The sequence below is a fragment of the Argiope bruennichi genome, chromosome 7, assembly GCF_947563725.1.
Source record: "Argiope bruennichi chromosome 7, qqArgBrue1.1, whole genome shotgun sequence".
NCBI lineage: Eukaryota > Metazoa > Arthropoda > Arachnida > Araneae > Araneidae > Argiope > Argiope bruennichi.
Window position 1 is genome coordinate 116527871 of NC_079157.1, and position 14604 is coordinate 116542474.

At 29.7% G+C, this 14604-nt stretch overlaps 1 protein-coding gene across 2 annotated transcripts in view; it reads left to right on the forward strand.

Moving 5' to 3' along the window:
• The first annotated feature begins 252 nt into the window (after positions 1-252).
• LOC129976521 (fatty-acid amide hydrolase 2-like) overlaps positions 253-14604 on the forward strand; it is a 39545-nt gene continuing 25193 nt past the window's right edge. Inside the window, exon 1 of one of the 2 annotated variants that reach the window (XM_056090127.1) lies at positions 253-541. The gene's annotated coding sequence lies outside the window, so the exon portion shown is untranslated. The remainder of the gene's footprint in view (positions 542-14604) is intronic. The other variant, XM_056090128.1, reaches the window with a different exon arrangement.

The following is a 14604-nucleotide window of genomic DNA, read 5'->3' on the forward strand; positions in this document are numbered from 1 at the left end:
TTGTCTTCTCGATGGACCTTACCGAAAATTATCCATTAATTAATCATTCTTAATAGTTAACATTAATATTGTTTGTCATATTTTGCTTAAAACTTCATTTGATAGTAGAAACCATTAAAAATTTTGCGACAAAACTCACTGATAAAAATAATGCCAAATATGTCATTAAAAAAGCCAATATGGCAGACCTGTTGCTTATCGAAAACGCTGCAACAGCGACTTCTCGTGTGTTCCGATTGTTCATCACGGCTTTCCTTTTTCAAATGCAACTAGCTGATCGGAGGTCATCCGAAACGCGACCTTCACTTGGTTGGCTGCTAATTCAGAAACCTGGCGGCTACTTTAGAAAGTGGTTTTGGTTTCGTCACAAACACTCTGCTTCTTTTTCCTTCGCATTTCACTTTGTTCTGTTATTTACTACAGTAATAACCTGTTCAGAGGAACTGCTGAATAGTGTCATCGGGCAGAAAGCGGTCAACACTTCGCTGAACACAGCAGGATAGCTGACAAAGGATCACTGCAATTGCCCTCTTTTATGTAGGTAAATAGACTTTTTTTGTTTGTGAGAAAAAAGAATGGAGGGATATATATATATATATATATAAATACAATGACGTGTCTGCCTCTAGCATCGAATTATTATTATTTTTTTATTTTTAATTTGCAATTATGTGAAAATAATAATGAAATTTAAAATGCAAAATCACTTAAAAATGCATCATTGTCCCAAATGTCCTTATATTATTATAGGAATTAAATTAATAATAATTGTCCCAAATAGGACATGTCATCTAAGTAGGAAGTTAAGTAAATCCGTATGCCAAGTGGTGAATTTATATGAAATAGATTAAAAAGTTATTAATTGAACTTGAATATAAACGATGAGGGATATAGCGACAAAGGCTGTTATTTCCATAGGAGCAAAGCTATTAATTGAATGAAATGATTTTTAATAAATAAAGAAGTTATTGTTATTAATACGAGATGGTCTTGCGTTTCCATAAATTAAATTTTAGATAAAAGTTCAAATGTTCAGCGTTTTACCTTAAGTAACCAGATATTCTGAACGAGGCCGGGAATTTATATATATTGGGGGAAATGTTTTACCAGGACAAATTTATTTTTAAAAAAACTATTTCTACAATTATGCGTCTTCTCATTTTATAAGAGTGGTTCTTTCGTATGTTTTGCTGAGATTTTTATTTATTTTATTTTTGAGAACCACCACTACCAACCATTCCTTCATCCGCATATATTTTTTTATTAATAATATTTTAGGTTAACGAATCAAATGACTCGGATGAACTTAAAAATATTTGTAGATAATATTTTTGATTTTACGTCCAAATTATCATCATCATTATTATTATTATAATGATAATTCTGCATCCTAAGAAATGGAAGCAGCGTTGTAATAATTTCGCGTCAACTTACGAAGAAAACTAACAATTATTAATCCTGATAATCAACCATTCAAATTGAAGACAGTTTCAATACAATCTTTGAATTTGTCTTCATAAAACTGAGTTTTGTGGTCATATGTTCGGTCTGCACTTTCAGAAGTATTCAAACGTGATAAACATGCAAGCACTCAAATTAAAGCCAATCAAATCGTTATTTAAGTATTCAAATTTGGTATACGATTTTGTGACTACAAGTGTAATTCTGTGTCAAATGTTGATCGCAATCGGTTCGCAAAAAACTCATCTAAATCATTGGATCCAATAAGTTTGAGTAAAATAAGCTTTAATAAGGCGAAGATTTTTTTTTTTCTAAGCCAGAACTCTGGGAATTCCATCTAGATGCTGTAGATTGTGAGAAACTTTGAAATGCTGTCACCTGATGTTGATTTACAGCAGGAGTTTGAAAAAAAAATGTATAACATTATAAATTTTGTTCAGATATTTAAAATAATTTTGTTCCGATATTATAATTTTTTTAAATTTAATTCTAACTGGTTTTCTCCTTTTTATACTAATAAATTTGATCGTAAGTTTGAAGTGGGAGATGATCATTTATGCCTAAGTTCAATTCTATTGCACGTGCTATAAATGATATCAAGACAGATAAAATCCAATACACAGAATTAACCTTTATAGTGTAGATACCTTGAAAATTATGAGCCAAATGCAACAAGGGATTGACTGTCTGTAGGTCTATACTTTCAGAAACATATAAACACGATAATTCAAAGACGCAATGACTTAAATAGTATATCAAACGTGGTATGGAATTTTGTGACTACAATTGTAGGTCTGTGTCAAATTTTTTGTTTCAGTGGGTTGGGGAAAAATGCGTCTAAGACACAATTTCTATTTTCGGATACTATTAACCGCATGTCAGGGATTAATCGCCAAATAACTCGCCAAGGTTTACACGAACGATTCAGTAAAAATATCCAGTTTCAAGCCAAAAGTTAATATTTCGTATCTATTGTACGCAATGCCCTGCAAGGCATGCTCTGGAATAACATCTTTATTAGAAACTATGCAAAAAAAATGTTGTGGGGGACCATTCCCGCTGGTTTAAGAAGTCTTCTTCAATGAAAAACATGCCATTTGTGCAAGATATCTACCTGTGCTTTCAAATGCATGTAAACTCTATAACTTAAAAATATAATGATTTAAATATATCAAATTTGGGCTGTGATTTTGTGGCTGCAATTATAATTCTATGTTAAATTTATTTTCAATCGGCTAGGAAAGAACTCATTCTAAAACACAAATTTACATTTATGAGAGAGTATGCGAGACCGTTTTTTGTTGCATGTTTACTCCCGCATGTTTACTATGTAACAAGGTCACTGACATCGGCAAAAATACCTTGTACTCCATTTCATGCTCCGCACGTGTCATTCAGCAAACGCTAAATGACACGTGTGGAATTGGAAAGGTCGAATTACAAAAGACCGTTGTAATTATTTTTTAACAAAGTTTACAATATGTAGCTTCTGAGTCGATCGGTGCTATTTCTAATTGTTGTGAGTCACTGCTTTTAACGAGAAGCTTCGTAAAGGTTCGTAACGTTTGAAGATTTCTTATGGATGATATGACAATGCCATGATGTTGACTATGTTACGCCAAACAAAAGATAAAATGATATCTATGTAGCAATAACACTGTTGGTAAAAAAAAGGGAAATATAAAAAAGTATTCTGAAATATTAGTAAAATTTGAAGGCGTGGATAAAGCCTAATAGGTTTTTATTTTGTAAAAAGACGAACACGAGGTATTTTATCAAGTACAAAAGATAATGCAATGATAGGCTTTTGAAAAATTGCGAATGCCGGTCATTTGTGCATTTGAACAACACATGTCTCACAGGCATTTGAATATCACTTTGCGACCATAATGTTGGTTGTTCTTCTAGGAACGAGTGACCATGAATGAATTTGTTAAAACAAGTGCTTGAACGGGTTAAAACTATATTTGTTCTTCTGCTTTCTAATGAAAACCACGATTGCACAAGAAGTTTGACAACATGAAATTTGTAGTTTACAAGCCAATGTAGTAATGTAATTTCGACTAGGTGTTGAAGATGCATTGTATCTTCGTTATATGTGGTTATCAGATTTATTATGGAATATAAGAGTAATGAGTTAGTTTTGTAAGTTTTTAGCCATTAAGAAAATAATGGACTCTTCGATTTTTCAAAAACCGGATTTTATGAATAATTGTGGGCTAGAAGGAATGGTAAATCGAACGGAAGTTCCATTTTTAAGAGAAGATAAGTCTAAGAGATTATTTCGATTTTATGTTTCATTGTAACTATACTTGCCGTACTGGTTGCGCAGGATTCCAACTCTTCCTCTTTTTTCGGAGTTTAATTTCTATGGCTTTACCCATCATTAAGTTGCAATATCACGTGAAAATCACAAACCTAAAATAAAAGCTTGCTTAACTAGATTTCGATGAAAATTTCCTTTTGAAGGTATATAAGCTCTGGATGCTTTCTCATGCTCTCCGTTTCTGATTTTTGACTTGCTGAGGTGAAAGCATTACTGCCAGAACATAAATTTGACAAAACATTTTAATTGCTATTAATTTTTTTCCTTAATTGGGACAAAGAACGAATATTTTAAACCTGTTCCTTCTTTTTGAATATCTTTGTACTATAAAATTCAAATATCTCTGTACCCTGCACTACACTAGTAAATGTAATATACTAATAAAATAATTTTCGTTTATTATTTTTTTTTCATTGTACGTAGAGTACATATAGAGAAAATATTACATGCGTCAAAAACTTTGAACTCGAGATTTTGACAAATGCCTACATACCAGACAGACCATGCCTACATACCCCTTCCCCCGAGTCTGATAAAACTTTTTTTGAGAATTATATTTATATGCGAGCACGATATCGCGAAAGTGTATTGTGTGAAATGGGTTCAATTTTTATGTTTCTTGCATAGATACTTAGATTTCTTTTAATTTTTGAATGAGATCCATTCACAGAAAGTATGTCAAAGTATGTCTGTCTGAAGGCAAGCGAATCTGATAATTACAAAATTTAAAGAGATAAATAAAATTCAGAATACATTTTTAGCATCTCAAGTGTAGAATCGTATGAAAGTTTGAACTAAATTCGTGAACTGATTGTCAGCCTTTCTGTATATTTGCATACAAGTAAACATGATCATTCGAAAACGCAGCGAATTTATCATGGAAAATGAAATTTGATATGTGATCTTGTTGCTAATATTGAAGTTCAGAGTCAAATTTTGATCAACAAAAATCTGCCCAAAATGCATACTAAATTTCCATTAATTGTACTACAAAGCAAAAAAAAAAAAAAAAAAAAAAACACGCTCATATGCGAGACTGAAAAAAAAACCCTATACTCTCAGAACATCCACGGATTTGATCAAGGCGACAATTTTCATGCTGCGGTAGAAAGATAAGTTTTTTGAAAGAGTATTGAGGGCAGTGTAGGGCAGATCACCCCCTCTAGTTAGAATTTAATACATTTCATAATTCCTTATAATAATTGTCATGAAATCTTATGATGATTTTTTTTTCTCTAATTTGCCATGATATAGGGTTTGTCGTGTTGAGTTAAAGACAAAAAAAAATATTGAGCGATTTATTGATTATATGATTCCAAAATTATCAAAATAATATATCGTCATCAAAAACATGGAAGTTTACAAAATTTCAAAATTCCAGCTGTTTAGGAGGTGATTGAAAAACCGAGTGTCTGTTTTATAAAAGTGGACTAAATCATATTGAATTAAAAGTGTGATAAAATTGCACTTTTAAACAAGAATAAATTAAATTAAACCGGTGATAAAATTACATCTTTAAACATGAATAAATGAAATTAAAGGTGTGATGAAATTACGCTTTTAAACATGAATAAATCAAATGAAATGAAAGGTGTGATGAAATTGCACTTTTAAACAAAAATAAACCAAATTAAATTAAATTTATGATAAAATTACATCTTTAAACACGAATCAATCAAATGAAATTACAATTATGATAAAGTTACTCCTTTAAACAAAAATAAATCCATTGAAATTAAAGTTTGTGTTAACATTACTGCTTTAAATATTAATACATCAAATAAAATTTCAGTTATGATAAAATGACAATTTTAAACAAGAATAAATCAAATTTTAATTAAAGGTGTGATAAAATTACTCCTTTAAACAAGAATAAGTCAAATAAAATTAAAGGTGTGTTAAAATTTACTCTTAAGCAAGAATAAATCAAATGAAATTAAAGATGTGATGAAATTACAAACAAGAATAAATCAAATGAAATTGAAGGTGCGATAAAATTGCACCTTTAAATATGAATAAATCAAATGAAATTAAAGGTGTGATAAAATTATACCCTTAAGAAAGAATAAAATTAAATTAAAGGTATGATAAAATTACACCTTAAAATATCAATAAATCAATTTAATTAAAGATATGATAAAATTGAATAAATCATATCAAATCAAATTAAAAGTGTGATAAAATTGCACCTATAATAATGAATAAACCAAATAACATTAAATGTCTAAAATTTCTAAATTCTTTGAGTGAGTGACGAAATTAAGGCGAACAGTTTCAAATTCCAAAACGCTGAAGAGAGTAATGCCCTTTCGATAATGAAAACTGTAGCTACATTTTCAGACGATTTACAAAACTTCACGACATCGATTTGTATTTAAGCTGTTTGATACTTCAGAAAAAGAAGGTATTCATGTCAAATAATGGCCTTATCGCGTGACTGAAGAGCAGTATCGTTTTTAACATCTTCGTCGTAAATAATTTGAGAGAGAATCGATCCATAAAGTGCACGCAAGCTTTGGAATTCTAGAGTTTTGAACCACACAAGTGCGTGGGCGCTTTGTCACTGTAACGTTTGTCTATTGTCTTCTGTTTTTTGTTAATTCCGAGATATTTCTGAATTCATTTCTGTTTTGACCTTACAAATTTGTTTGAAGGATTATTTTTCCACAGATTTTCTTTTCAGTAGCTCGCATATGAAGCATTCAAAGAGAAAACACTTTAATCCTGGAAAAAAATCGACCTCGATTATGATAATGATAAATTTTCACCAGTCTAAAAAGCTCGTTTTTTAGAATTAAGTCTGTCGACCTGTAAACACAATAGCTACAATAATTCAAAAATGCAAATACATAAAAAGAAAAAAAAAGAATGGAATTCGGCACGTGTCTTTAACACCATTATTGTAGATTTCTTTTAAATTTTGAAAGAAATCTGTTTACGAGAAATCTTCTTTTTGCCAGCATGCATATAAATGCAACAATTCAAAAACAGAACGAACATAAATTTATCAACAGAATTGTAAACGGGTTGAAAAAAATAATAACCTTTACTTTGCTAATAGAGTGATGATGCAATAATAATAATTGAATGAATGTTGTTGTTGGATCTGCAAAATGAATTTAAAAACATATAAAATCATTTTTTCTATGTTTTTAAAATCTTTTCTATGTTTTTAAATTCTATAATATTTTAAAAATTAAATTAAATTAAATCGAATATAAGACTTAGAAATCAAATAACATAATTCAGAAGGGGGAAAAAATGGAAAAACCGGTGGAAGTGGTCATTCCAAAACTTCCTCGTATGTTTTCTAATAAAGATGTTAATAAAAATGGTGAACTTAGGGTAAGGCAGAGAACGTCTTGCACACTACTGTCATACAATAGTTACGAAATATAAACCTTTGATATGAATTCAGTATTTTTTTTTTACTGAATCCATCGTGTGATTTTTTGGGAATTTTTAACCAATTAATTCCTGACAAAGAATCCGAAAATCGAATTTATGTTTTAGATTTGTTTTTCCTTTGCCGATTGAAACAAAAATTTCACACAGAACTACAGATACAATCACAAAACCATATACCAAATTTGAGGTCATTGCATTTTTGAGTTCTTGTATTTACACGTTTCTGAAAGAACAGATCGACAGACGTTTCATCCTTTGTTGGATTTTGCTCAAAATTTAATTGATGTTAAATCTGCATACCAAATTTTTCTCTTCTGGTTCATTTTGTTTTGTAGTAATAGGGTTAACTTTTAATCGATCAGTCGGATAGACAGACTTCCTCTGAACAAATTTCCTCAAATTGTGAAAGAAATTTACAAATTTGGTAAAATTTTACAATTTTACAATTTTGGTAAAACCCAACCAAAAATTTACAATTTTGGTAAATACCATATATCAAATTTCATCCATCTAGCTCAAAGCGTTTTTAGTTATCTTTGTCTCTAATAAACAGTCAAACATTTTTCGAAAATGTGTTTTTTGAACCCAATTAAATCTTAAATGTGGAGATTCGTCAAAATCTCGAGTTAGCATTTTTTTACTTTTACAATACTTTCACTATACCTCTAATACGAGAAAGCAAAAAATTTGACCCCCATAAAGTTGTAGGCTCCTAGGTGGATGCCTATTTATACTATTTCATAATCGTGCCTACATCTACTCCCTGATAGTGTCACTATTTTTTACGACTTTGTTACCAGTATCCTCGTTTTCGTGTAGTCCATGATTAAAACATGCATTTACTTAAATGTAGTAATTAAATTTTTATCCTTCAAATATGTATACATCTCATTTATAATATAAAACAGAAAATCCGTACGTCTTTCTGTTTGTTTGTCTACCATAAGGACTCCTCCGAAATAATGATCTCTATCGATATGAAATCGATTCTGATATAGATTCTGGAGCCCATTTCTAGATGAAATGTGTCATTTTCAACTCGAAAATTCTTTATACATTTAATTTAATTGCAAAAACAAGGCAAATATTATTAGTATTTTTACTCAGTTACTCAATATTAACTTTTAAAATAATTATGACACGAAAATTATCTATGCACCATCTTAAAGAACAAGCAATTATCTTTTTAGTGATTCCAATTCAATTGTTTTTTTCCTTCTTAAAATTAAAAAAAAAATCATAAAAATTTAATTTAAATTATTTATGACAATACTTTTTGTTGTTGTAATTAAATTCAAACCAATTTGATTGCTTCATCAGATACTTTATACACATATTTTTGTCACTGCTAAAGTTACGATAAAAACTTATACTTATTTCTTTGGATATTAATCGAAATCAGAATTTTTACTATCCCTTTTACTTCATGACATGCACACTTTTTAATATCCAACCACAGCGTATTAAAACGTTAGTTTAATTACTAGCTGATAAGTTGATGTCAGCTTAGTTACCGTCCGATTTTTTGTTTAATTTTCACAGCTTCTAAAATGTTTGTTTTAAATTGTATCGTTTAATGATCCTAGTCTGTATTTAAAATCATTCAGGACTATTGAGTCTCATTCCTATTAAAAGAATAATTCTGCGGAGGAAATGGAGGGACACTATATACTGTTTTCCCAGTTAGACACAGGGGTCGCGGTGGCCTGGTGGTAAGGTCTCGGCTTCGGAACCGGAGGGTTTCAGGTTCGTAACCCGATTTCACCGAAGAACCGTCGTGTAAGAGGGTCATTTGCACGTTAAATCCATCATGACCAAACGTCCTCCCGCTGGTGTGGTGTGGCGTGGCGTGGAGAGGGGGGTGCCAGATCAGGTGTCGTCCTCGTCATCTGACCGCGGTTCAAATGAAATCCGTCCCAAAATAGCCCTAGTGTTGCTTTAAACGGGACGTTAATATAACCAAACCAAAACCAAACCCAGTTAGACACATAAATATTAATAAGAAGAGAATTGTACTTACAGGCATTACAATAAAATATATAATATGAAGGAACTTTTATAGTTAGGATAACAATGATAAAGAAGAAGAAATGAAATACGAATGTTTTCTAAAGTCGTACGAGATAGTTCAAAGTACGAGGATAAATATAAGAGAGCTCCTAGCTGATGGGTCAGACGACATGGAAGAGGGTGAATGACAGCCAGAAAAGAAATGCAGCTAAAATTGTTTAATTAAGTTAAAATTATAATGAGAATTCTTATTTAAGATATGTTTAAACAACTTATTACATTATGAATATCACGATAATATAAATAAATACTTGTAAAATGAAATGATTCTTATTGATTTTATTGATATCAAAGAATATTAAGTCGTTTTCTCAAAATAACTTTCTATTACGCACTTTTTATGACATAAAATGGTTTCCTTCTCAATCCTTTTGCTTTCGAGGATGAATTTATTCCTTCCTCTTTTTATTATGACGAAAAAAGGTGAAGGACAAAATATATGTATATAAGGTGAATAAATATTGATGGGAAAAAATGAGTACGAAATCACGATTCCATGAAAAAAGCATCTACACTGATTTACTACTGAATTTGGAATCTACGAGTATAAAGCCGATGATTCGTAATTCATTTCAATTTCAGATTTTTACTTTCTTCCGTGCTGTTCTTTGACATATATAACTAAGGCTCGTGGAAGAAACACCAGAAAGGTTTTAATGAGTTATAAGCACTACAGAATGAAGAAAATGAGATTTTATGTGTTTATTCATGAAATGGATGCTTGGACTGTAAAATCTCTTCATTACGTTTTTCGGGAAATTGCTTCAAGACCATGTACCAACGGAAGTGTTGTACTATCGAATCTTGGTTCAAAATGCGACCAACTGTTTACCATAACTATAAAATGAATCGGTATGGCTCTATTTATAGTAACATTTCCCACTTATTTTAACATATTTTGATACTTATAATTTTAGATTATATAAATAAAATATAGAATACTTAAACGATTCAGACCTTTTTAACTTTCACCCAACACGGGAATATGTTCCGTTTTATTGGAAATCGCTTTACACGAAATGAACATCGTCCGGATAAATTTATACAAATTCAAACATATTTCTGATTTGTAACAAATTAATGTTAGTTAATAACCAACTTTATTTTTCATTTATAAAGAAATGTAAATTTGCTGTTAAAAAAAATTATTAAATTTTCTTTCCACTGATATTCTGTGAGAACTCATCACAATCGTTTCGTCACGAAATATACAAATATACATACATATACAAATCACAAAATGTACAAAAAAAATACATATACAAATCACGAAATCTACAAATACAAGTCACGAAACATATAAGTACAAATCACTAAATATACATACATATACAAGTCACGAAACATAGATATACAAATCATGAAATATACATACATATACAAATCATGAAATTTACATATATATACAAATCATGAAATATACATACATATACAAATTATGGAATATACATACATATACAAATCACGATATATACAAATACAAATCACGAAATATTCATACATATACTAATCATAAAATATACAAATACACGTTGCACAAATACATACATAAATTACGAAATATACAAATATTCATACATATACTAATCATAAAATATACAAATACATACATAAATTACGAAATATACAAATATGCATACATATACAAATCACGAAATATACAAATAGACCACGATGTGCGAAAGTGTTTTTGCAATTGAAACTATACTTGGTCATAAATACTGAATGTTATTATTCTTGAGAATATTTACGCAGACGTTTCTTTCCTTTTGCATTTTTTTCCCTTGGGACCTGTAATAAAATGTAATTCTCACTATCTTAATATAAATTTTAAAAAATCTGTATAACTCTGTATGTGCATATGTATGTATGATCCACGTGTATGCACAGTTATTCTTCGGGACTAGAGAAAGGATACTGTCAACTTTTCAAAGTACAAAAGTTAATGAAATATTCAATGAATTAGAAATTAAATGAAATTTGGCCATTTTTTTGTAGTAACTTAGGAGAAAATTACTATACAAAAAATATTTTAGTGTCATCTTATAAATCAAAGTATTACATTTTCAATGGTACTAAATTACAAAGTTTTCTTTGTAATTTAAGTAATCTAAATAAATTACAAAGTTATCTTTAATCTTAAAATTTTAACACCACTGATTCCGAAATACATTAACAGTAAGACTCAGATTTACTCTACCTCTATTTTTAAAAATTTTTTGTTTCGTATATTTTAGATTTATTCTTGAAGTAATTATTTATTGCTGACTAAAAGAACTGAAAGAAAGATTTGACATACCTTTCAATTTCAAACCATTATAAGAGACCAAAGCCCAAAAGTAATCAATCAAGTAGTATTATGTATAGTAAAAGAATAATAAAAGTATTATGAAAAGAATTATGTGTATAATAATAATTTATATAAAATTAGTTTCTACATTAAAAATAATATACATCAAAGTATTTAAATTTCGTATAACGGCGGAGTCATCACCTGGTCATTTCGTAGTTTCTAAATGTTCACTTATTATATATAAATTTTGTATCATATCTTATTGATATTATTTGAAGTTACAAGATATGACGATTATAAAAGTCTCTACTGTATCTATCTGATTTGTTCTGTATATATCGGCTTTCGCGTGACTGTTTGTAATCTATCAGCATATCCGGTTTGGATTGGCCAGGTTTCTCTATCTTGGACTTGGGATATCAGCTAGTAGTAATATATTATCTTATGTTATTTTAGATCATTTTATTAGTATAGATTGAAATTAAAATCATTACTTTTACTGTAATAGTTCTTGAGTTATTATTATTATTATTAGAATAGTTTGCAAAGGAATGTTGACATATTAAGTTTTAAAAAAAACGGAATCACGTGGTTCTCTTGTCTGGCTGAGTTTTTATTTAACCATTGTGTTATTGAACATATGTCCTTGAAAAAAGTTCATATTTGTATGTGATGCACTTTCAATGTCTGTGATTTCTTTAACTTTTCGATGTGTGAAAATAAATCAGGATTTAGGGGCAGCGTCTTAGCGAAGAGCGATAATTAAAAGAGATGACGATAAAACGTTTTAAAGAAGCAGTTAACAGAAAGAAAAAAAGCAAGAACAAAAGAGGTTTCTCCGATACTTTCTCGTACATTCTTTAATAAAGTACTTCTTTCAAAAAAAAAAATCTTAGACAAGGTCTTAATGCTCAGAAATTTATTTTCAGAATTTCGCACATGGGTCGAATGCTTCATAATATAATAAAGAAAATCGATAATTGTGTATTATTAACTACATTACATTGAAGGGAAATAGTTACGAAATATCATATTGGCGATTAATGGCTGCGATGCGGTTAATACACAAATATCAGAAAATCGAAATTATATTTTGGACTTCTTTTGTCGATCGATTGAAATTCAAATTTGTCACAAAACTGTAATTGTAGTTATATGATCACATACAAAATGTCATTTACTTAAGATTTTACATTTTTGAATTGTCGCGTTTATATGTAAATGAAAACTACAAACCGATAGACGATAAATTCCTTGATTTATTTAAATCCAAATATCACACACATCTAAATTTTAGATGCCTGTATTAATTGTTATTTAACTTTTTTCGTTTTGTAGTTATCGTGTTAGGACCGATGATTCGTTAGTATCGTGTTTGTATCGGGCAGCCATATAGACAGACGTTAGTTGAATGCATTTCGTTCAAAATTTGACAGAAATCTACAAATTTGGTATAACGACCGTATACCAAATTCCATCCGTATATTTCAAAGCGTTATCAGGTTCACAGACAAACATAATTCCCAATATGTGTTTTTTGGATTGAAGAAATTCTCTAACGTGGAGATGTGTTGGAACTGCGATTTCGAATTTTTTTTTTTTTTTTTTTTTGAAGATTGCAGTACTTCCTTTTTGCATACTTCATATAGAAAAAAAGTATATAAATATAAAAAAAGACAGCGAAGTGCTCTTTCCATGATATTCTCATATATTTAAGGAATAATAAATCTGTATACCAAATTTCAACCATGTAGTTCCTTTCGGTTCTGAGGTATTGTGTTTATATGCAGACGGTCAGATAATCTTCTACTGGTTTTGCCCAAATTTTGATAAAAAAACACCAAGTTTAGATTTCGGACTACGTACTGAATTTCATAGCTCTGACTGATTCATTTTTGCGTTATTGCGTTCAAGCAGAAAAACAAACAAACAAGCAGATATAATTCCAAAAATGTTTTTTTTTGGGGGGGGGCGTGTTAAAGTTTGAAATGTGAAAATTCGTTGATGCCAAATGTTTTTGCCAATTACAATACTTTTCCCATTTTTATTATTTTTATATAAAATGGTAAAAAAGAAAAAAAAATTGACAACATAAATGCATATATAAGATTTTAAAGTGTTCATTTTTACTGTAAAGCACAAAAATTATTTTTTTATATATTAAATATCCAAAAAATGTGTCCAAATTACCGCAAAGAATATTGATAGTAGCAGTATTAAATCTAAAGTATTGAAATCATCTCTTGCATTGAATCCATCTGAATGTACCCTTCCTCAAAGAGTCTCGAATTACTTACAGATGGCGTATCCACGGCGAAAGCTTTTTATTTTATTTTGGTTAAAATTTCAACTGATTCATTTAAGAACCATTGGCTATCGTCCAGATTGATAGAAAGTAATAAAGAAAATTACATTTTATCCACTTTAAATTGGCCGCTGTGTTCCAGTTCCATTTGATTATTCTAGATTTACATCATGCAGCGATGTCTCGCCCCAAGTGAGGAAAATGATGGCTCAGTTTACGCCCATTTTCGATTTCCTCTTTTCAAATATGTTTTCGTATTTTACACGCAATTTCTATCTTTTAAGTGCGAAGAATAGAATTTTCTAATTTCTAAACAATATTGGTTACAATTTCCTTTATTTATTTTTTTTATCCTCAGTATTTGTTAGTTACGTACTCGTATACAAATAGAGACAAAGTATTCTAATAGTCGAAAAAGAAAGGGGGAAAAAAATCGAACACAAAGCCTTCTCCACGTTTTAGAACTCCCTGAGTTTGAAAAACACATTTTTGGTATTATACCTGTCTGTGACAAAGATAACTCAAAAACGCTTTGAGCTTGATGGATGAAATTTAGTATATGGTTTTGCGCCAAATTTGTAGATTTATATCAAATTTTGAACAAAATCCATCAGAACGTCTATCTATCCGCCCGATGGAAGTCCGTCAAATATAAGTTAACACAATAAATACAAAACATAAAAGCTAAATGGATAAAATTTGGTAAACAGATTTAACATCTTTATATTTAACTTATTATCT